This window comes from Fukomys damarensis, unplaced genomic scaffold, assembly GCF_012274545.1.
Source record: "Fukomys damarensis isolate Sample0158 unplaced genomic scaffold, DMR_v1.0_HiC HiC_scaffold_37, whole genome shotgun sequence".
NCBI lineage: Eukaryota > Metazoa > Chordata > Mammalia > Rodentia > Bathyergidae > Fukomys > Fukomys damarensis.
The window spans coordinates 14,426,225-14,449,942 of NW_022900949.1; the positions used below are offsets into that span (position 1 = coordinate 14,426,225).

Sequence of the window (23,718 nt, forward strand, 5' to 3'; positions counted from 1 at the left end):
CAATTTTCAGCTATTACAAACTGTGTCGTTATAAACATGGGTGAGCATACATCACTGTGGCATGATTCTTTTAATTCTTTTGGGAATATACACAGCAGGGAAATAGCTGGGTCAAGTGGGACCTCTAATCGTAGTTGCTTGAGGTATCTGCATATTGATTTCCACAATGGTTGCACCAGACTTCACTCCCACCAACAGTGGAGGGTTCCTTTTTCCCCACAACCCCTCCAGCATTTCTAAAGCTTGATTCAGTTCTGTTATTTTGTTGTTGAATTTTTGTCTAGCTCATCAGTGTATTTATTTTGGTGTAATTTTGAAGTCCCTCACTTCAATTGTATTAGTACTTATTTTGTTTTTCCTATCCATTAATATGTGTTTTGTATAGTTGGGGGCATTATAATTTGGTGAATATATTTTTATAATTGTCATTTCTTCCTCTTATATTGTTCCCCTTACAAGGATGTAGTGGCCCTCTTTATCTCTCTTAATTAGTTTTGGCTTGAAATCTATTCTGTCTGCAAATAAGATAGCTACCACTAGTTTTTTGTGGGCTCATGTCACATAGAGAACTGTTCTCAAAAGTTTATTCTCAGTATATGAGTTTCTTTGTGGATTAAGTGGGTTTCCTGTTTAAAGCATATCATTGGATTTTGCTTCTTAATCCAGTCTGCCAGCCTATATCTTCTGATTGGTGAAATGAGGCCATTAACATTTATGATTATAACTCTTATGTATTGATTTTTCATTGTCTTGTTTGTCTTTTCATTCTCCAGTTGGTTATTTTTTTTAATTTTTTCCTCTCTCCCTTTAATTTTGTGCCTTGCCTATGAAAAAATAAACAGCAGCACAAGACCTTGCACAAAGAATCATTGACTGGGTTCCTAAGATTAGAGGTCCCATTTGACCCATCTCCACCTCTACAGTTTTTTTTCCAATAGAATTAAAATAATTGCACCACAGTGATATGTGCACACCCATGTTTAAAGCGGCACAGTTTATAATAGCTGAAACTTGGAAACAACACAAATGCCTCTCAACTGGAGACTGGATAAAGAACATGCAGTTTTTCTACAAAATGGGGCTTTACTCAGCCAAAAAGAATGAGAAACTAGAGACATTTGTAGCTAAATGAATGCACATTGAGGCTATATTCTTAAGTGAAATAAACAGGACACATGAGTAAATACCAAATAGTCTCTCTGGTGTGAAAAGCTAAAAGGGTAAAAAAGGTTCAAATGGTATAATTGATAATGTGAAATTGTTAAAGGGGAATTGGGAAGGGGAGTGCAAAGGAGATAAGGGGAAAGAAAAAATGTGAGAAAAGACAAAATGGAAACAAAATCTTTGTAAATAGGGAAGGGTGAATAGGTTAAGGGAGGGCAGAAATATGGGGAAAAAGAATAACTTAGACATATCATGTAAATGTACAAAATCCCAATGATAAATGTAACTGTGTTTGCTTTAAATGTACCAATAAGCTTAACAGGGAAAAATAAAATAAACAAAAGAAGGAAAAAGACCTCTAAACTGAGAAATACAACACTCTGAAAAGCAAGATCAAATAGGATATAACAAAATGGAAAGATACCTTTGTTCTTTGGTAGGAAGAACTAATATAGTGAAAATGGCCATACTCCCAAAATTATTATACAGATTCAGTGTAATCCTGATGTAAATCCCAATAGTATATTTCACAGAATTAGAGAAAAAATCTCCTTTGGAACCAAAAGAGATCGAGAATGGCAAAAGTAATGCTAGACAAAAGATATATGACAGGGTGTATCACAATCCCCAACTTGAAAGTATACTGCAGAGCCACTGTGATAAAAACAGCATGATACTAGCAAAGAAATAGTCTTGAAGATCAATGGGAAAGATTAGAAGCTGAAGGAACAACTCCAGAAGTACTGAACTAACTCATCTTTGACAAAGGAGCCCACTAAACTTACTGGAGAAAATAACAAATAGTGTGGAGAAAAACTGGTTTTCAACTTGCCACAGATTAAAACCAGACTCTTATCTTTCACCATGAACTAAACTAAAATTCAAGTGGATTTAAGATGTAAATATTAAAACAGAAACACTAACCTGGTTGTAAGATAAGCTAGGTAGAAATCCTGAAAACATCAGCATAGGAAAAGACTTGATGAATAAATCCTCAGTAGTATGGGACCTAGCACAAACAATCAACAACTGGGATCTCATTGTATGGAAAGGTTTCTGCACTACAAGAGAAACCATGAACAGAGCTAAGAGAAAACCTACAACATGAGAAAAATTTTACTGACTATTCCTCAGACAAAGGTCTACTATCTCAATTATATAAAGAATTAATAAAATTCACACCAGAGAAATTTTTCAGTATTTACAAATGTGTGACTTATTTGTATGATTTAGGAGTATATCCTCAATATGTATCCATTTTCCTATGAATGAATCTAATTTTTTTCTTTCTTTATGGCTGAATAGTGTTCAATTTTACAGAAAAAAACACAACTTCTTTATCCAATTGCCAACTGATGGGCAAATGGGCTGTTTCCAAGAGATTTAGCTATTACAAACTGTGCTGCTATAAACACTGGTGTGCATATATCACTGTGGTATGATTCATTTAATTATTTTGGAAAGATACCCAACAGAGGGATGGCTTCATCAAATGGAACTTCTAGTCCCAGCTCTTTGAGGTATCTTATTGATTTCCATAGTGGTTTCACCAGTCTGCACTCCCACCAACAATGGAGAAGGGTTCCTTTCTCCCCACAACCGTGACAACATTTGTTATTGTTTGATTTCTTGATAGCAGCCATGCTTTGTGGGGTGAGGTGGAGTCTCAGTGTTGTTTTCATCTGCGTCTCTTGAATGACCAGTGATGTGGAACATTTTTTCATATATTTACTTGCTGCTTTTAATTCTTTGTCTGAGAAATGTCTGTTCACTTCAGATGCCCATTTTTGAATTGGGCCTTTATATTTAGGGTGGGTGATTGTTTTTAGTTCTTTATATATTCTAGATAATAATTTTTGTCTCAGGAGCATCTGGTAAAAGTATTTAAAAAATAAGAAGCAGGAGGACAAGGAACCTTTATGGTTGAACTGGTCATTATCTTTGAGTCTGATCATTGTAGATGTCACTGGCAGTCTTTTGTCTGAGGAGCAGCTGATAAAATTTTTTCCCACATTGTAGGTTGTCTCTTAGTTCTATTGATGGTTTCTTTTGCAGTGCAGAAGCTTTTTGATAAGGTGAGATCCCAGTTGCTGATTCTTTTTGCTAGTTCCCATGCTACTGAGAATTTGCTCATAAAATCTTTTCCTATGCCAATGTCTTAAGCACTAATAGTACATAAGATCCTAATGAGATTATTGACCCTGTGAAATAGGAAGAAAAGGGCTAAAGGTGTAGGGAAAATTGGAAGGGTAGGGGAAAATTAATAAGGGAAAAGAAAAAAAATTTGACAAAATGAAAAAAGGAAATAAAATGTTTGTAAATGGGGAGGAAAAGAAGGGGTGAAGGGAGGGTACTGGCAAAGGGAAAAAAGTGAGAACCAAGACCTGTCATAGAAAGGTGCAAGATCCCAATAATCAGTGTAATTGTACTTTATACCTAAAATGTACCAATAAACTCAATGAAGTAAAATAAATAAAATAAATTTAAAAAAATAAATACACTTAAAAACAAAACTAATAAAGTTCAGAAACACCCACATACAAAGGCCCAGGTAAACACGAACATCTGAAATGAACAGACATCTCAGACAAAGAAGTAAAGGCAGCAGATAAACATAGTAAAAAATGTTCCTAAATTTTAAGAAATGTGTACTACGAGGATGTAATACAGAGGGCCTGGAGGGAATTGTGTGCAGAATGATCGCGTGCCTGCTCCTATGATCATTGCCTATAATCCGTGGCTGTCCTTTCTATGCTGGAGGCAGCAGGTTACAAATACTAAATGGAAACTTTATACTTCACTGAAATACAAAGGACCCTATCAGTGTTTCGATAAAAGCCAGGCTATAATCATCTCAAGGATTCTCTGGTAAAGAATCCAATTTCAAGCTCACTCATGTGGCTTTGTATGAGATTCAGTTTCTCATGTGTTACTGGGTTCCTTCAATTTCTTGCTGCTCTTAAAGCAGATTACAATATGGCAGTTGGAAGAGGTGATGTCCCACTATTCCTATCAAATCTCTCCATCCAATGCCCTAAAGATCTCCCACTAAGAACCACCTCTTAAAGGTTCCATTATCTCCGAATAACACCAACTTGTCGACCAAGTCTCTGACACATATAATTTTGGAGAGCAGTTATCCAAATCAAAAGTCTCCCTATTATCTTCATGGAAAACTAATCACTAATTGCACATCACAAGCAAGGAGAAGTGGATTATACAAGAATGGAATACTAAGGACTAAGGATCATAGGACATTTCTTAGAAGCTGCCCCCAATCCTCATCTATCAGGACTTTAGACTCAAAGCACAAGACTCTGAAGATATTACTCAGATATCCAGCACAGCCTCCAATGTATCAACCTATCATCATGATTCTTGGGCCAAGGATTTAGCTCAGAGATGTTGCACCTGCCTTGAAAGTGAAAGGTCCTGCATTTGATGCCTGGAACCAACCCCCACAAACCCCCCCAAAGCAAACAATAAAACAGTCTAGCGAATACTGAGGAAATCTAAAAGAAGATAAAATCAGTAGGTCAAATTCATAAAATAAATGTAAATATTATGTACTGCAAACACGTATTCATAAAAATAGAACCAAAGTAAATATATAAAAGCAAAAATGTATATGAACTTGAATTTTTATTGCACCACTGTCACAATAGCCAGTGTACAGACATTACCTTTCTACGAATGGAAAAACACATCGAGAGGAGAGCAGGAACAAAGGGGAAAAAATGAGAACCAAGATATGTCATGTAAAGGTACAAGATCCCAGTAATGAATGTAACTGTACTGTATACCTAGAATGTACCAATAAACTCAATAAAAAGGAAAAAGAAGAAAAATACATTGAGAAAGTGTGTGTGTGTGTGTGTGTGTGTGTATATATATGTGTGTGTGTGTGTGTGTGTGTGTGTGTGTAATTTACATAAAAATAGATGAATGAGAAACAACTATTAAATGAAATAAGGCAAGTGGATAAATTTAAATATTTAATGATCTCATTCACTTATGGATTTTATAAAGTAGATTTCATGGAAATACAGCAAAATGGTGACTAAGAGGTTCATAATGTTGGCAAAATATCAGACAAAAGATAAAGAATTCCAGTTAGATATGAGGAAAAATTTCAAACAAAATTTAAAGCATGATATCTATATTTAATGATGGAATATCATATCTTGGAAAATCCTGAGTGGATAAGTGTTCTCCCCACAAAAATGAAAACTATGTGACCTAATGTATATGTTAATTTTCTAAATTTAACCATTTCATAAAGAATAACATGATAAACACACACTATTTTTTCTGACAAAAATAAATACAATTGAGAAATTTAAGGACTTTTTTTCTTCATAAAATTACAGGCGTCAAATGAACCATAAACTCCCCAGAGTTTTCTAAAGAGTGTATCACAGTATATTTTTCCTATGATATATCACTTGAAAAAAATTAAACATTTCTTAAGTAAATTCTGTTTTAAAAATAAAACTAAAACACAATGTTCCTCCCTGAAGGAAATAAAATTACCTCCCTCCCTACTACCTACATAGACTCAAAATTGACTAAAAATTTTCCCTTCTTCTGACTTCCTTGTATCCCAAGGGGGCTGAATTGTTTGGAGTCTGGAAAGACAAGGTGATAATATATTTCATTAGGAGCTCTAAGAGGATATAATGTGAGACACTGGAAACTAGAAACATATCTTGTTTCCTTTCCACTTACTACTCTGATTTTAGCACCTGGGCTTCCTGAGAACAGTTTGTGAAGGGAAGCTTCTGTGGTAGCCATCAAAGAGAGACAATGCATCCCCTTCAGGGCAGGTACAGATAAAGAAAAATGGAAAGCAAGATGTGTAATGAGAATGGGTAAATCCCAAATTTCTTTCTAATATAAAAGTGAACTCTTTGTACTTTGGAAGAACTTTACTTTCTATTGAGGCTTCTTGCTTCCACCTATTATTTTGTTTCACTTTCTCACATTTTGGAGCCTAGAGCTTTTCCTCAATATCAGCAACTTTCTGGTGAGTCTTCTCCAAACTTTCCAAAAAACTACAGACTTCTGCTAGATTTCCTGCATCCAATTTCATGTTCATTACTCAATTCTCTAAAGAACTATTATTTGCAAGATATTGTCTGCTCTATCCCAAAATTTACCAGAAATTGATTTTGTATTCCCAACCCATTTTTACTGGCAGGTTTGACTTTCTGATAGCTCTTCTTGCTTCTATATTACTTAAGTATCGCTTCATGTGTTTCTTCAGTAACATCTAACATCAGTGTCATTATTTCTGACCTGCAAAACACCTAGTCCTATTTCCTTTTTCATATTGCCAACCCTTTTAATTATTTATAAAAATATCAAATGATTGAAGTTGAAGGATACTTTCTTGACATGATTGTGAGTTTAACAGAAATACTCCAATATTTACTGTATATTTTTATCTACTACTTCAAAACAACCATGTACTCAAGTATGAAAATAGCCTTGGTTCCTTATTTTTACAATTTTTAGTACAGGATGATTCACACATACCCAGCCAATACATTTTCTTACATGAATTTTCAGCTGTAATTATGGTTATGATTTATCTTCACTGACTTTCTTTTCCAGTATGAATTCTGTTAACCAACACCTTTATGTTAGGCAAACTTTCACTGGTAAAATTGATCTTCCATTAAGATCGATATGACTGTATTTTATTTAACTTTACAAGTAAAATGTGTGCCTATATTTAGGCAAATAATGAGCTTGAAGATTTCTCTTTGTGTTATAGTAGACATTTTGGTCTCAAGGTTTTTTTTATATTTGAAATATTTGTATTTGTTCAGAACCTTTGATAAGGTAAACACCATGTAAATCCCTCATAAGAGGAAGTATGAGCAAAAACCTTCCCACTCTTTGCACCACAAATGAGCAGAAAATGTTCTTCTTGCACCAACATCACTGTCACACAGAACAACCAGACATTCTGTTCTCTCAGCATTCTTCTTGCCCTTTACTTTCCTTTTCTTATCTCCTCCAATTGACAATGGCTGCTTCTTCTGCTCTCTCAGCCCAAACTTTCCTATTTCAAAGAAAACTGTTTTGTTCACCTTTCAACTTGGTTCTTAGTGGCATTGTTCTTCCATGCATTAGTTAACTATCTTTGGCATTCATAGTTCTGAACCTGTATGTCACAGAAATGGTAAATATTTATTTTAAAATGTTTTTTGGCCTTTTAATTCTTTGTAGGATAATTCTTCTTGTATAAATTTGATATATTATTCAAGTCCATCAATGTACATTTGGCTTTTATTTCTTTTGATTTTTAATACAGCACACCCTGTTCAAGAGCATGGACATGTGAGCAGACACCCACATACACCTTGTACTTGAAGTTAATGCTGGAGTGCTTTTCTTCCCTCTTATTTCTTATATAGTCCATATGTATTTCTTCTACCAGGAAGAATTCACTGGGTAAGAAGGAGCCATCAATGTCTTCCTTAACTAGAAATGCTGTATGGTATCCAAAATAGGTAACTATCCTGCTGTGTTTATATTGATCTGTCTCATCTATGATGGCAGTCAAAGTTTAAGGAAGCATTGCTAAATTATACCCATCCAAGATGCACTTATTGAGATGTTAGGAACAAAACTTCACATTCATAAAACACCCAATGTATCCCAGGAACAAAAGAATGAATTAGACCACCTCATTCACTTTTGCTTAAAAACTACCATGCAGTGAACATGTACAATGCTGCTGAAAAAGAGGCATATTTGCAGTTAAGAGAGTTTAAATAAGTTTTACAAGGTCACAAATGTGTTATGTTGTTTGACTAACATCCTATTTTAGGAATTTTGACTCAAAAAAACAATTTAAAGATGACAGATGTATATGTTACCTTGGTAGATTTACTTGTCCAAGATTAATAACAAAATGAATAATTATAGCTAAAAATTTATTGAAGTTTTTATCATGAACAAAAAACTTTTAATCCTTAGAAACAAATAACAGTAATAAGCATATCTTTAAAACTGAAACAAGGCACTAAGAATTAATTTTCAAATCCCTAAGAAGTTTCAAATCATATAATAACATTGTGTTAGAAATTCATTTTCATTTGGTATTGTAGAGATACTACAAAAAGAAGTATAGAGATTATCAAGTAAAGTATGTGAAAGTTTTTACCTATTTTAGAAGAGTTATATTAAATGTTAAATGTTAATATGTGTTTATGTCTATACATTAAATTAGGAGAATTAAAACAAGGGCATCAGTGACTAAAAGAGAGAAGAATCTGCTAAATTGACTAAAAAATGTACAATCACACATACTGGAAGAGAAACAAAATAACACTTTGATTAGTTAACCATTATTATTGGCAGGAACCAATAGAAAGAGAAGAGATCTGTTCCCATATGACATGATGAAGTGCAAAGTAAGTGCAATGACCTTTGGCTATGCTTTCAACACTAATTTTTCTTCTATCACAGCAGATACTTCATGACATGGAAACAGAAAACTACACAGGTGCAGCACAATTCTTCCTCCTGGGCCTCTCACAGGATGCTAATTTGCAGCCCATTCTGTTTGGAGTGTTCCTGTCCATGTACCTGGTCACAGTGCTTGGGAACCTGCTCATCATCCTGGCCATCAGCTCTGACTCCCACCTCCACACCCCCATGTATTTCTTCCTCTCCAACCTGTCCTTCACTGACATCTGTTTCATTTCTACCACAGTCCCCAAGATGCTGGTGAATATTCATGAACACAACAAAGGTATTTTGTACACAGAGTGCCTCACCCAGGTGTATTTGGTTTTGGCTTTTGTGGGAATGGATAATTTACTATTGACCATAATGGCCTATGACCGCTTTGTGGCCATCTGCCAACCCCTGATATATGTGGCCATCATGAACCCCGATTTCTATGTTTTCTTAGTTCTCATATCATGGTTCATCATGTTTTTGGTCCCACTGCTTCACATTCTACTTGTGAAGCAACTGACTTTCTCCATAGACACCAAAGTCCCACATTTCTTCTGTGAATTGGCTCAGGTCCTGAGGGTGGCCAGGTCTGGTACCATTGCCAATGTCAATATTATCCTACTGTATTTGTAAACAGCCCTGCTGGGTGTGTGTCCCACCACTGGGATCCTCTTCTCTTACTCTCAGATTGTCTCCTCCTTGCTGAGGATGTCCTCCTCTACAAGCAGGTATAGAGCATTTTCCACCTGTGGGTCTCACCTCTGTGTGGTCTCCTTGTTCTATGGAACAGGACTTGGCGTTTACCTCAGTTCAGCTATTACTCATTCTTCCATTGAAAGCTCTGTTGCCTCTGTGATGTACACTGTGGTGACCCCATGCTGAGCCCCTTCATCTACAGCCTGAGGAACAAGGATGTGAAGGGGGACCTGGGAAGAGTCCTCAGCAGAGCAGCCTCTGGTTCTTGATGGACCACTAATCTTAGAATTAAGTGGCCATCGTGTTCCTGGAAGCAAATGCTGTCAATTTATAATACTGGACCTTATTCTTTCCTAAATGACATCCTAAAATTCTTGTATTCACAAAACATCTATGACTTTGAATTTTATGTTATTCTATTGGTTTCTTCTTTACAACTCCCTCAAAACTTTGCTCTTAATCTTTTCTACCTATGAATGTTTCATAAAGATGTAAGACTGTTAAGATTTCTCATGGACATTCCTGATATTTTCAACATCATGTAAAGTACTGATAACAACTGATGAAATGGTTGTTTAAAAATTTTTAAATTTAAAAAATTAAATGAATGCAATGAAAATCATCACTGTAAGATGTGTACCACATCCAAAGTGTACCTCTGATTTTTCATGATTTCATACTGAAAAGATTTATTTGAAAATATTCCTCATAAGACCCAGGGATTTAGCTTAGTGTTGGCTCTGCCTGCCTTGCCAGTGCAAAGTCCCAAATTGGATCCCAGGTACAAAAAATAAGAAAAAAAATATTCCTCACATTCCTCCAACTTATGAAGTGTAGAGACTGAGACCAGGCTGTATGGTGGCTTGGAACTTGATTCTCAGCCCACACTCTTATGTTTGCTGTTCCTCTTAAATAAGAACAAAGACTGGACTGAACTCTCACCTTGAAAGTGCATTTCTTCATTCACTTTATAGTAAGAAAATGCTGAGGATGACTCTGAGATCTTTCATTTCATGTGATTCTTGCTGTGATTCTTACCTCTATCATTTCTTCTTTCCTTGTCATCATTTTCCTTCTCTTTTCTTCCTTCCTTCCTTCATTTTTCTCCTTCATTTTGAATTTTTTATTGGCTAAGGTTAACAAGCTTCATTTCTTTGAACAGGTTAATATGTATATACAGACACTGTCCATCTGTCCGTTGGTGAACATTTGGTTAATTTCCATGATCTCCTATTGTGAATAGTGCTCATCTAAATATGAATGCTCATTTATCTTTAGTAGTCTTCTGCTACACAGTGATGCTGCAGTCAGTGACAAACTCCACATGCATTGTTTTCCCCATGACATTAATTGTTCAACGAAACCCCAATAATTTTACTTTCTGTGTGTGTACAGTCTATGATATGCACAGAATGGAGAAATGCCTTAAAAAGATTTTGCAGACCTACTCTGGTTGTTCACAGGAAGTAACTGCACTTGTTTTCAATTATTGCTGCAATATATCTAGGAGTGGGATTAATGGTTATAAGTTCATAATATGTTTACTTTTTTTATTTTTTAATTTTTATTTATTAATTTTATTGAGTTTATTGGTACATTTTAGGGATACAGTACAGTTACATTCATTGTTGGGATCATGTACCTCTACATGGCAAGTCTTGATTCTCATTTTTTCCCCTTACCTCTACCCTTCCCTTTTAATCACGAATTGGCAAACACATTTTACATTTTTAACAAAGTATAATGACCTTCATATCTTCGCATTCTTGCCAATACTTTTAACCTTTAATTTTATTAAAAGTATGTTCTTTATGAGGAGTGAAAAAAGTTTATTGTGCTTCAGACATCACTTCTGTTTTAAATTTTTACTTTTTATTAGTACAACCTCACAGTACATAAAGATTAAATTTCTAGTGGGAAGTTGGCACGTGCACATAACATTGTAATTTGTTTTCATCCCTTAACTTTCCTTTCCTCCTTCCTGCCCCCATCTCTTTCTGTAAAGAATAAACCTGTCATTTGAAAGAAAGTAAATGCGCCTTGATTCCATAATGTGAGATGAATCAGACACAAAAACTTAAATATGTCATATTTTCTCTTATATGAGAAACTCAACATATAAATGAGGAGCAAATAAAGATAAAGGAAATAGAGAGTATAAAATAAAAGGGAATGAGCATGACAAATTTAATTTCCCCATGACACACACACATATTATATATATACATATTATACACATATTATATACACTCTGTGCAGAAATGGCTTTTCAAGTTTCTTTGCTCACATTGCATTAGTATAGTGTGAACTTTTACTTCTGATCTGTCAGTTTTATTTTTATATTTTGGATGCTTGGCACTTATCAGATATGAGCTTTAATATGTATCTCCCCTCATGTATGTTTCTCTTTTATCTCAAGTACACAGCTTATTGTTATAAATTATATTCATCATGATATATAATAGGTCTCTTGAAGCTATTTCTCTTGCTAAATGATTTTGTCGTCTGAGAAATATCTAAAGAAGTATTTTGCCTTGTTGAGAGTAGTTTGCTTACTGTTGTGTAACTTGATTTTGACATGCAGTAAAAGCTTGGATTTTCATTTGTCCTGTGTGTGTTCCACAAGACAAGCCAACATTTCTAATAAGTTTTAATTGATAAATGAGTGAAGTTTTGCAGTACTAGGCTGAGCATCACATGGTCACAAGTAAGACAACAGAGTTTCAGCCTCTTTATCACTAGGTTACCCCTCTTTCTGCAGGACTGTGACTTATCCTCTTCCAACAGCAAGAGCTTATGGAGAGATCTCTTCTGTGGGGGAGGAGGAAAAGAAGGCTGAGGAAAAATTCTTCATTTTGACTGATATAAAGAGACACATAAAATGTGGGAAACTGCAAAATTTAGTAGAAAATCATGACCGGAAAAAGGTTGTAGCTGTGGGAGCAATGAATCTGTTATCTATTTAAGAACAATGCAAAGAAAAATTTCCAGGAAATCCTCAAAAGGAGGCAAAAGCAGGTGTCATTGGATAGGATTCTTGTAAAATTTACACAGAAGAAAAGGATTGCACTGAGCCAATAGACAGCAGTGATTCCATTAGTGATAGTGAAAATTGTCCTATAGAATAACTCTACTCTCATCTCCCTCACTACACACAGAGGTTGTCAATCGTAGCTGCAGGTTAATGTCTTTATGATTTTTATTTTCATTATTATTTTGTATTGTATTAGAGTATTATAATCACTTCATGTAAATATTTAAGGGTTGTGGAACAAATCTTCTGATTTCACATTGATTCTCAAGGAGAAATTTGCTTTGATATACAAGTAATTTGGACTACAAGCAGGTTTCTGAAGCAAACTATTCTTGTAAGCAATGTTTTACCGTGATTGAATTATTTACCACTTAACTGACAAGTAAGCACATTTTAAAATGTACTATTTTTAAAAATATATTTTCAGACTGTATGGAAGGTTTTATGTTTGATGCAATTTATTCTTTGTTTTTGCCTTTGTTGCCTTGGGTTTGGGATAAGTTTTTTGACCAATGCCATCAAGTTTTTCTCTTAGTTTACTTCTGGTGGACTTTCATTTTCATGACTCACACATAACTCAATTCTATTTTATGGTGTTACAAGAATATCTAATTTAACTGTGTTTTCCATGAAGTTTATTGGTAATTTTTAAGTATGCAATGGTTATATTCATCATTGGGATCTTGTAACTTTACATGATGCACCTTGGTTCTTATTTTGTCTGCCCTCTATTCACCTGTTCCACTCTTCCCTATTTACAAAGGCCTTGCTTGCATTTTTCCCTTCTCTCATACTTTTCTTTTCCTTTCTTTCCTTTCCCCTACCTTTGAAGAAAGTACAAATGACATAAAACAAAGTCTAATTTATTTCACTTAGCATTATATCCTTAAGATCCAATAACTTTCCAGCAAATAACTGAAGTTTATCCTCTTGTATGAAAGTGTAGTATTCTTTGTGTATACATGTGTACATTTTCTTTATCTGTTGGTGGGCATATAGGCTGTTTCCATAATTTAGCTACTGTTAATTTTGCTGGCAATAGCATGTGTATGTATTACAGATTACTGTAATTAGATGACTTTCACTCTTTTGGAAGGTACTGAGATAAAGTATACCTAGTTTAAATGGTATTTTTATTTTTGGTTCTTTGGGGACTCTTCATACTGCTTTCAATAATAGTTGTACTAGTTACATTTCCACTGCAAAAGAGAATCATCACTTATCCCCCACTACCTCTCTAGAATTTGTTGTAGTTTTGTTTTTGAGTCCTCCATGAGAGCCATTAGTGCTTCAAAGAGATGAAATCTTAGTGTCATTCTGATTTACATTTCTCTAATGAGCAAAAATGCTGAACATTTTTTTTCATATATTTATCGGTCACTTTTATTTCTTCTTTTGAGAAGTGACTATTTTACTTGCCCATTTTTAATATGATCTTTAGTTTCTGGGTCTGATTTGTTAAATTGTCATGCATTCTACATTTTAGTCCTTTGCGGAGCAGCAGTAAAATTTTTCCCCTATACTGTACTTTTTCTCTGCACTCTGTTTAGTATTTTCTTTGCATTGTTGAAGCTTTTTAGTTTGATATGAACATTTTTGTTGTGTAATTGGCATTCAGTGTTCTATGTCTTTAATTTTTTTACCTGTTTTGTGGCTGTTTTCATAACTAGATATTTGATCCATTTTTATTTGATTTGAGTACAAGGTATGTAGATGATAATGTTTTTTTAAGGTAACTAAAGCTTCTTGGCCACTACATATCCTTTTTTTTTCTTTTGCCTATTTACTCTGGGTAAAGTTTTTAATACCATACTAAGCATGAGTGAATGTTGTGCCCACCATTGTCATTTTCATGGTCATAAAGAAAATGCATTTAGTCTTTCCCCATTGGCAGTGTTTGTCTCAAGTGACATTTATGAGTTTGAGGTAAGTTTCTTCCATATATGTTTCTATGAAATTTTTTCCATTTCTATATAGAATTTATTGAGTGCTTGATAACAATTGAATTGAACCCTTAGATAATTCTGGGAAGTATTGACAACTTGACAATATGACATGCCTAAAATGTACCAATAAACTCAATTTAAAAAATAAATAAAATAAAATAGAATGAAAAAGAATAAAACTTAGAATTTAAGAATGTGTAATAAATGTAGAATTAAAACTTTAAAATATTGCTGAAGTAAATTAAAGAAGAAATATATAAATGGGAAGAGATTCTATGACATGGATAGGAGATGTAATACTGTCAATTTGTCCTATCAATTTTTATCATGAAAATTATTGAGTTTTGTCAGTGTCTTTCACTGTGTCTATTGAGATTATTATTGGTTTTCACATATCTGTATGATAGCTATCTTAGTCAAGAGTGTTTCACCAATTTGAGACAGCTTTTCTGAACTTTACTATGTTTTACCATGGAAAGCGCTAATACATCATAAAATTATTCTAATACTTTGAATAAAAGAGGAAAAAAAATAAAGTTTACCTTCAGGGAGTGTATACTATATGACATCATAGAGAAATGTTATAAAATAACCTAGCCCCCTGTATTGCCTTGATTTTTTTTAATCTACAACAGAATTTTTTTTTTTTTTTGAAATGTCAGTTTGCATTGCTGGGATCCTGCCCAAAGTATCACAATGGTTTGTGATTGTTTGAACTGTGTGAACTTTCAGTAATGTTCTGTTAAACTCTGTCCTCTCAAAAGAAGGTTCTGTTGAGCTCCACTCCCTTTCAAGGATGTTCTAAAACTCCTCAATTTGTGCTTGGTGTATAAAAATGGTTTGTGACTGTGTGAACTGTGTGACCTTTTAGGAATGTCTGTTGAGTTCTGTCCCCTCACAAGAAGGTTCTGTTAAGGTTCACCCCCTCTCAAGAATGTTCTGTAACTCTGTGCCCTGCTTCAGTGAACATATTCAAATGGCATGTGTTTCAGGAATGTTCTGTAACTCCACCCCTTTGCTTCAGGAATGATCTGTCACTACTCACCCCCTGCTTCAGTGAGTATGCTCACATGGAATGTGTTTCAGAAATGTTCTGCAACTCTATCCTTCTGCTTCATTGAGCATGCTTGCCTACCCTGTAGATCCCTATATACAGAGGCTCTCATTTCTGGTAGATGCTCAGACTCACCTGAGCCCCTGGGGCTTGGTGGCATATTACAGTTTTTCTCCACCTCTTCAACAGACCATCAGATTCATGAGATTTCAAATTACAATAGCTATGAGGCAGAGCTGCCACACTGAGCTAAAGCTCAGCTGTGCCTCACAGCTGTGGTACTTGGCTGCAAGACTGAGCTGTAATAGTTGGCTATAGCACTGATCTGCTCTGCTGTGCTGCACAGTGTGACCCACAGTTTTGTTAAGACTTACTATGTATCTACATATAACTATATAATTATGTATAGTTATTTAGTTATTATATATATATTTATTATATAGTTATTAACGTAGTTCTTTTACTAGAGAAAATTGGAAATGAAAAATGGGTTCAACAGTCACTGCAAAATATAAATGAAAATGAGCAATGTGAGCACAAAGATAGTCACTAAACGGAGACTCTAAAACACAGAGTGCTTAGGGACATGAACGAAATACTGGAATATAATGAATTTCCAAGATAGTAAAATTTATTGAGCAGTAGTGATTAGACACAACACTAAGTGGAAAATTTATTAGGATTATCAAGACCTCCCACTCAACAGTGAAAAGTAAATATTTGAAGGGCAGATTGGAGGGGGAAGGTACCTGACATGGCCCCAAGATATAACATTGCTAAATGTATGCATTAGATACAATTTTGAAAGTAAGTATATGTGAGAGGTGACAAAGGTCAATTTGAAACACACTTATAAAGGAAGTTTAGCATTTCACCTGGAGGCTAGGATCATGCACAGAAACTACAGAAATCACCTGGGTTTACTGTGGTAGTCATGATCTTTATGATGAAAAGAATTTCAGAACACTCAGTACAATTAAACCCAAAGAAAAGGAAAGACTATTCCATTATGGTTTACATAAAGAGTGCATTGAAAACCAAGAAACTGCAAGAATAATTTGACCAAAGAGGGAGGTGTTCTAGGATTGGATGATTGGTACAAGATTACAAAGTACAATCATAAGGGAGATGAAGAAACTTATTTATTCCATCCCATGTCCTCCACAGGGCACTTTTAATGTCCTTGTTCCTCCATCTGTAGATGAAGGGATTGAGCGTAGGGGCAAAAACTGTGCACCAGAAAGGCCACTGCACTATTTCTAGGAGAATTTGAAGCAGCAGCTGCAAGGTACTCTCAAATGACTGTTCCATAAAATAAGCAAACCACTGAGAGGTGAGATGTGTACACGGGTGGAGAAGGCTTTATATTTCCCCTTTGATGATGGGATCCTCAGAAGGAAGGAAACAATTTTGTAGTAAGAGTAAAAGATCCCTTAGCCGGGCATGGTGGCACACACCTGTAATTCCAGCACTTGGGAGGCTGAGGCAGGAGGATTGCTGTGACTCTGAGACCAGATTGGGCTACATAGTGAGTTCCAGGTCAGTCTCAACTACAATTGAGACCCTGTCTCAAAAAAAAAAAAAAAAAAGTAAAAGATCCCTGACAGGGGAAGAAAACCCGAGATTGCACCAACAAAATACATGACTATGTTTTCGGTAATGTTATCAGAATAGGAAGGATTAAGAAGTTGAGAAGGTGACAGAAAAAAAAGTAATTTCTGTATCCTTAAAGTAGGTAAAGTATAAAATGGTCAAATTTTGCATCTGGGCTATAAAACAACTAAAACAAAAGACATAAAAATGAAGAATCCACAGAGATGATGGTTCAGGATGCTATACTATTGCCACAGGTGAGTGATGGCCACAAGCCTGTCATAGGCCATCACTGTGAGAAGTGCATCATCCAAACATATGAAAATGATAAACAGAGACATCTGTGTGAGGCAGGCCAGAGAAAAGATGACTGTGCTCTGAGCCCAGATGTCCACAATCATCTTTGGGACCAAGGTGGAGATGAAACAGATGTCAGAGTAGGACAGGTTAGAGAGGAAGAAGTACATGGGGCTGTGGAGGTGGAAGTCGGGGCTGATGATCAGAATGATTAGCAGGTCTTCAAGCACTGTGAACAGATACATAGGTAGCATGGGCTTCAGGTCCAGGTCTTCTCAGGAAGCCATGAGATAGAATTCTGAGGCACAGGTTAAATTCTGTCCTTCTATATTGTTCAGTCACCTTTGTAAAAGAGAAAAAAAAAGTTTTTGTAAAAGGAAAGAACACACACCAAGTACTAAAAAACAGCACACCTTTTGGTGACATAGAATACTGAAAACCAGGCAAGAAGAATGACTCATCTCAACACCAAATTAAACTTGATGACTCCCAATTAGAAAATATCATATGCCATCTATCTTCCAGGAATTTTCAGCTATTTGTGTTTTATAATATCCTTCTTTATGAATGAAATCCTCACTTGACTTTTGTTTGTATTTTGATTATTATTGAATGCATAACTTCTCTAATTCTGTAGCCTTCAAGTTTTTCTAAATGTAACTTAAATGCACATAACCTATTTCATCATCAAACACAAATGTGCCATTACTGTGTACTGACCCCATTTTCAATGATAATGCAATGAAAGCTATATAACACTCCTCAATTTTTTATTTTTGCAAGTTTATTTATGTCAACCCTATTCTTTTTTTATGAGGCATTAAGTTTATCAGTATGTTTTAGGTATACAATACAGTTACATTTGGGCAGGGGATTTGGGTCAGTGGTTCTGCTGCCTCCCTTGTGAGCACCAGGGCCTGAGTTTGAGCCCCAGTACCACACACACACACACACACAATATATATATATATATATATCAAATCTCATTAAACAGTATCAGATTAAGAAGTTTTCTCAGAGAAGGAGTGAATCTTTTACTAGAAGTGGTTTTACCCCTACTCTTTTATGACTTTTCTTCCATTACTCAATATCAATTATACATTTTGATCCTTATTTACACTTTTATTTTTTCATACCAGATAAACTACTTGGTATTTTCACATGTGTCTTGCTAATTTCAATTAAGAGTATGGCCTCATTGTGCATCCACTTAGTTTTAAATGTCTCTAGTTTCACATTTTTTATGGCTGAAAAGTGTTCCATATCTTCTTTATCCAGTCTCCAGTTGATGGGCAATTTGGCTGTTTCCAAATTTTACCTCTCCCAAGCCATGCCACTATAAACATGGGTGTGTATATATCATTGCGGTATGATTCTTTTCATTCTTTTGGGAAGATACTCTGTAGAAGAATAGCTGGGTCAAATGGGACTTCTAATCCTAGTTGTTTGAGGTATCTCCATATTGTTTTCCAAGCTGGGTCAAATGGGACTTCTAATCCTAGTTGTTTGAGGTATCTCCATATTGTTTTCCACAGTGGTTGTACCACTCTTGTGCAACGCCATTCTTCTGTCTCAGTAATATATCCAACAAGTAACACAGTGCTTTGATGCTTTTTAATCTGCAAAGTTTAGTGAGTGCCCTAAGAATACTGTTTTATTTTTTTTCTGATCATTCAACCCACTTATGTATGACTAAGTACTTTATAACTACATTGGAACCCAATGCCCGAGTTCCAGTCCCGCTATCCTTATGCAATTTATTAGACATCCATAACAATACTTTCTTCTACATGGATTGTAATTTTATAACCCTAGCTACTTCAAGACAAATTGAGTTTATTATTTAGTTGTGTCACTGTATGATGACTGGAGAAAAATGTAAAAAGAAAAGAACTAGTCATTAGTCCACCTGTAAGTTAGAGACAATAATTACTTAGATTATAATATCATTGTAAAATATTTTAAAATTATTTTAAATTGTGTCAACTGGTAGAGCTGAGTCTCATGAATATATGTATTTGTGAAAATTTAAAAATGTCAAGCTGCCTTAGCTTTGAACTAAACCTATTTTTTTCAAAACATCTGCATATTATGTCCTTGGTGATCCTTTCCAATACCAGATTTCAGAAATATAGTCTTTGACTATTTCCTGATATTTGGATAAAAGCCAATAGTACTATATATAAGTATAGACACTAATGGTCATATTTTAAAATAAGCATGTAATAATATGTGCTTCAGAGCTAATATTTCAGAGTAATTTTAATCACTATCTGTACAATTTGAGATAATGGTACATCTGCATGATTTCGTTCTCCTGCATAACATCCTTCCCCAAAGAAGCTGCTGGCCCAGATTCAGAGGGTGTGTTCTATGTCAATATACATACATCCTTATTGATTTCTGAATCCATCACATTGCTTATAGAACTTTCATTTTCAAAATGACTGTAGCTCATTTAGGTAGTCTGCAATGTCACAAGATCTGATTCCATGAACTATATTGAAGTGATACATGATTTAAGTCTCTCTGTTAATTACATAAATCAACTCCACATACTTCAACTCATGCACAGCACTGCTAGAGGCATATACAATGCTTAGTGAGTTTGTTATTACAATCTTTTCAAATCCTGGTGCTTCTCTCCATATAACACAAGTGAGAATTTCTAGAAAATATGTTGGTGGGGGTAGGTATATAAATTACAATACTTGGGACTCACATTATTTTACTATTAATCACCTATATTTTTGTTGCAAAAAAGTTCTATGAAATATAATCTATTATTGTCAATGCATTCTGTAAATAGCATCTCTGATGTATACCTAGTAATAATCTTTGTATGATAATTGGCTAAGTAATTTCATCTTTCATATAGAATATTTCTTTTTACCTCCATAATAGAGACCGTGCCTGGTTTGAGGGGCAGGCAATCAGCATTATATCCCTGGCATTGACCTGTGAATATATGAAAAATGTGTATACAATTCACCCCTCTCTGTTCACACTGCTTCACAAAAACAGGGAAAAGATCTCCCACATACACAACCTCTATGGCAGCTAAGGAATATTTTAAACTTAATGAAATTTTCCATACTGTTGTTTCTTCAAACAAAACATTCTATTGTTATAGAACTGGTGATACCAGTAAACTTAATAAAGTTAAAAAAGAATAAGTAATATGACCCCATTCATTTTTTTCCTCATTGAGTTTATTGGTACATTTTAGGTATACAGAAAAGTTACATTCATTATTGGGATCATGTACCTTTAAATGACAGGTTTTGGTTCTCATTTCTCCCCTTGTCCCTGCCCTCCCTTCACCCCTCCCCCCTTTACAAATGCTTCATTTTCTTATATTTTTCTTTTCCCTTATCTTTCCCCTACCCTTCCCACTTTCCCTACACCTTTAACCCCTTTCTTTCTGTTTCACATTGTCCATTATATCATTAGGATCTTATGTACTATCATAGTTTATTCACACTAGAGAAATCATTTGGTATTTACACATGTTTGATTTATTTAATTCACTTAGGAGTATATCCTCAAGATACTTATGAATAGGACCCTCCTTATATTAGGTACCTAGAAGAATCAAATTTACACAGACACGGAAGGATGATGATTGTAAGGGGATGAGGAAGTTAGAATAGGAATGTTTGAGGACAGAGTTTCAAATTAGGAAGATGAAAGAGTCTGCGACAGGAATACTGTACTACATGATGAAGGTATTTAATGCCAAATAACCAAAGAATGCCTGGCCTTGGCTACAATTTCTTTTTCTCTTTACATACATTAACCCCCGAAAAAGATCACTCCTTATCTGTATAATCTTCAGGGCATTTCTTCTACGAGAACTCAACACTAATTACAATGCTGTCTCAAAGATATCACATCCCTGCTCTATGTACAAGTGAAAATAAGTAGAACTGAAAGGATTAAAAATAAAAGGAAAGATACTGTCTAGGCCATTAAAAGTTTTCATTGTTTCCAAACCCACAAAGAGAAACAGAGAGACAAATTTCAGAAACTAATATGAATCTGAAATAATTAAGAATGAAACCAAGAAAAAAAAAACCCACTTGAAACTGTGAAATAATTGGAAGCATGGGAAAGGTGTGAGGAGCTGCATAAACTTCCTGCAGTTATTGCTGGAGAGAAATCTGTGCTGAGTGTTGAAGGAAAGGAAGTGCTCTCTGAGAACCTTTCTGGTCATCTGGGTCATCTGGTTCTGTCTATGTTAGATGCGTCTGAGGACATTCACTTCTTTACACTGTGAGCTTTCAGGAACACCCCCTCGCAAAGTAAGAAAAAATGATTCAGGGGTCTATTTCTGAAGTGGCAGGAGAATTAAGTATCTTGTTGTGTTAAGAGGACTACATGCAAGAATTATCTCTCTATGATATCTTTTGTCTCTAACCAGACAGACCAATTCACCTGACTCATCTTTCTACCTACTAACTATTGTAAGATCCATTAAAATGATGGACTCTGCCATATCCTATAAGCAATAACAGCATGGACACTCATACCTTCTAGAAAACAAACCACATAAAATAAAAGAAGCTACATAGAATAAGTACCTCAGGTCCTAACGTATAAGAAGCCCTCAAAATAAGTTCACGATGTTTTTGGTTATTATCCTCCTCTCCTACATTCTGATAATCACCTTCATAATCCTTTGGAGTACTTAGAAGTCAGTTAAAAAGATACAATTTATCATCATGGGTGAGACATACTTTTTAACAGAAAACAGGATGTGTACGTAACACATTTAAAATAATAATTCTGCTTTACCCACTAAAGCTAAAACCACAATTCCATTTCTTCTAACTAATATTTTTTCATATTTACATCTTCCCACTGGCCACTCAAACTGTCATGTTTGTCCTCACAGTGAGGAAGTAATACTTGCAAGGCTCTCTCCATATCAATCAGGTCCATCTGCACTTACTGGGTGATGCTGTTTCTCTGCTGGGTCATAGTCAAGCAGATCAGACCCCAAAACACTCCCACGTCTTCTGCCCATTAAATCCTCAGTTTCTGTCCTCAGGATTGAAATTAACATGAAGTTATGTATGGGCTCCCCGATGCAGACAACCTTAGGGCTGGGAAGTGAGTGTGGAGGTCACTGGAATGGAGTCATCAAAGTGAAGAGGTGGAGGACAAGGTAATTGTTGTCTATTGCATGGCCTTGGAGGCTAAATGCACAGAAATTATAATTAGCCAGATTGCTCTATGCCACCCCAATCTGTAAGACTTTTCTAATATTAATGTAATAAGGAGAAAAATAGAAGATAAATGTTCACAAGACATTTTAGAATTGTGATCTCCTCTACAATGACTTTGGTGGAGTTTGGCTTTTGCTACTGTAAGTCTCTTGTAGTTTCAATGGAACTTTAGGAATATTTTCTCTAGTTCTGTGATGTATGCTGTTAGTATTTTAATTGATAATGCATTAAATTTGTATGACAAGTTTTGGAGTATGGCTGTTTTCACTATGTTGGTTCTTCCTACCCATGAATAAGGGATATCTTTCCATTTTCTAATATTCTTACCCATATCCTTTTTCAGAGTACTGTAGTTTTCAATGTAAATATATTTAACTTCCTTTGTTAGATTAATTTCTAAATATTACATCTTTATGCTGTAGTGAAAGCATCAGAGTTCCAAGTGTTTCTCTTAGTCAGTTTCTTGGAATGCTATTGATGGAATGTTGACTTTGGATCTAGTAACATGACCAAATTTGGGTATTACATCTAGAAGTCTTTGGGTGGATTCTTTGGGGTCTCCTATGTAGAGTATTGTCTGCAAATAATGATAATTAACTTCTTCATTTCCTATATTCTTTCCTATTAACTTTCTCTTGTCTAAATGTTCTGGCAAATGTTTACAGAGCTATATTGAATAGGAGTGGTGATAGTGGACATCCTGGTCTTCTTCATGATCATTGGGTTAAAACTTTCAGCTTTTAAATATTTGTTATGATGTTGGTTGTTGGTTTATCACAGATGATATTTATCAAATTGAGATAAAGACAATCTAGTCCAATTTTCTATGAGGTATTTATCATAAGGAAATCACTAACAGAGTGAAGAGACAACCCACACATTGGGGAAAAAAATTGCCAGACATTCCTCAGACAAATGACTACTATTTAGAATAAATAAAGAACTGAAAAAATAAAACCCCCAAATCTAAAGACCCAATAAAAAATTGACATCTGTGATGAATACATACTTCTGAGATGAAAAAAGTACAAATGGTAAATAAATAGGTGAAAAAGGGTTCATCATCACTGGTAATTCAAAAAATGCAAACTAAAACAATATTGAAACTTTACCTAATGCCCAAAATAATGCCCATTATCAAGAAATAAACCAATAACAAATGTCAGGGGGGCTCTGGGGAAATAGGAACCATTCACTCTTCATGGGAGAGGAGACTGGTGCAACTAC

At 35.0% G+C, this 23,718-nt stretch overlaps 1 pseudogene; it reads left to right on the forward strand.

Annotated features, from left to right (window-relative positions):
• The first annotated feature begins 8,661 nt into the window (after positions 1 to 8,661).
• Positions 8,662 to 9,605, forward strand: LOC104867604 (annotated as a pseudogene).
• Positions 9,606 to 23,718: the final 14,113 nt, after the last annotated feature.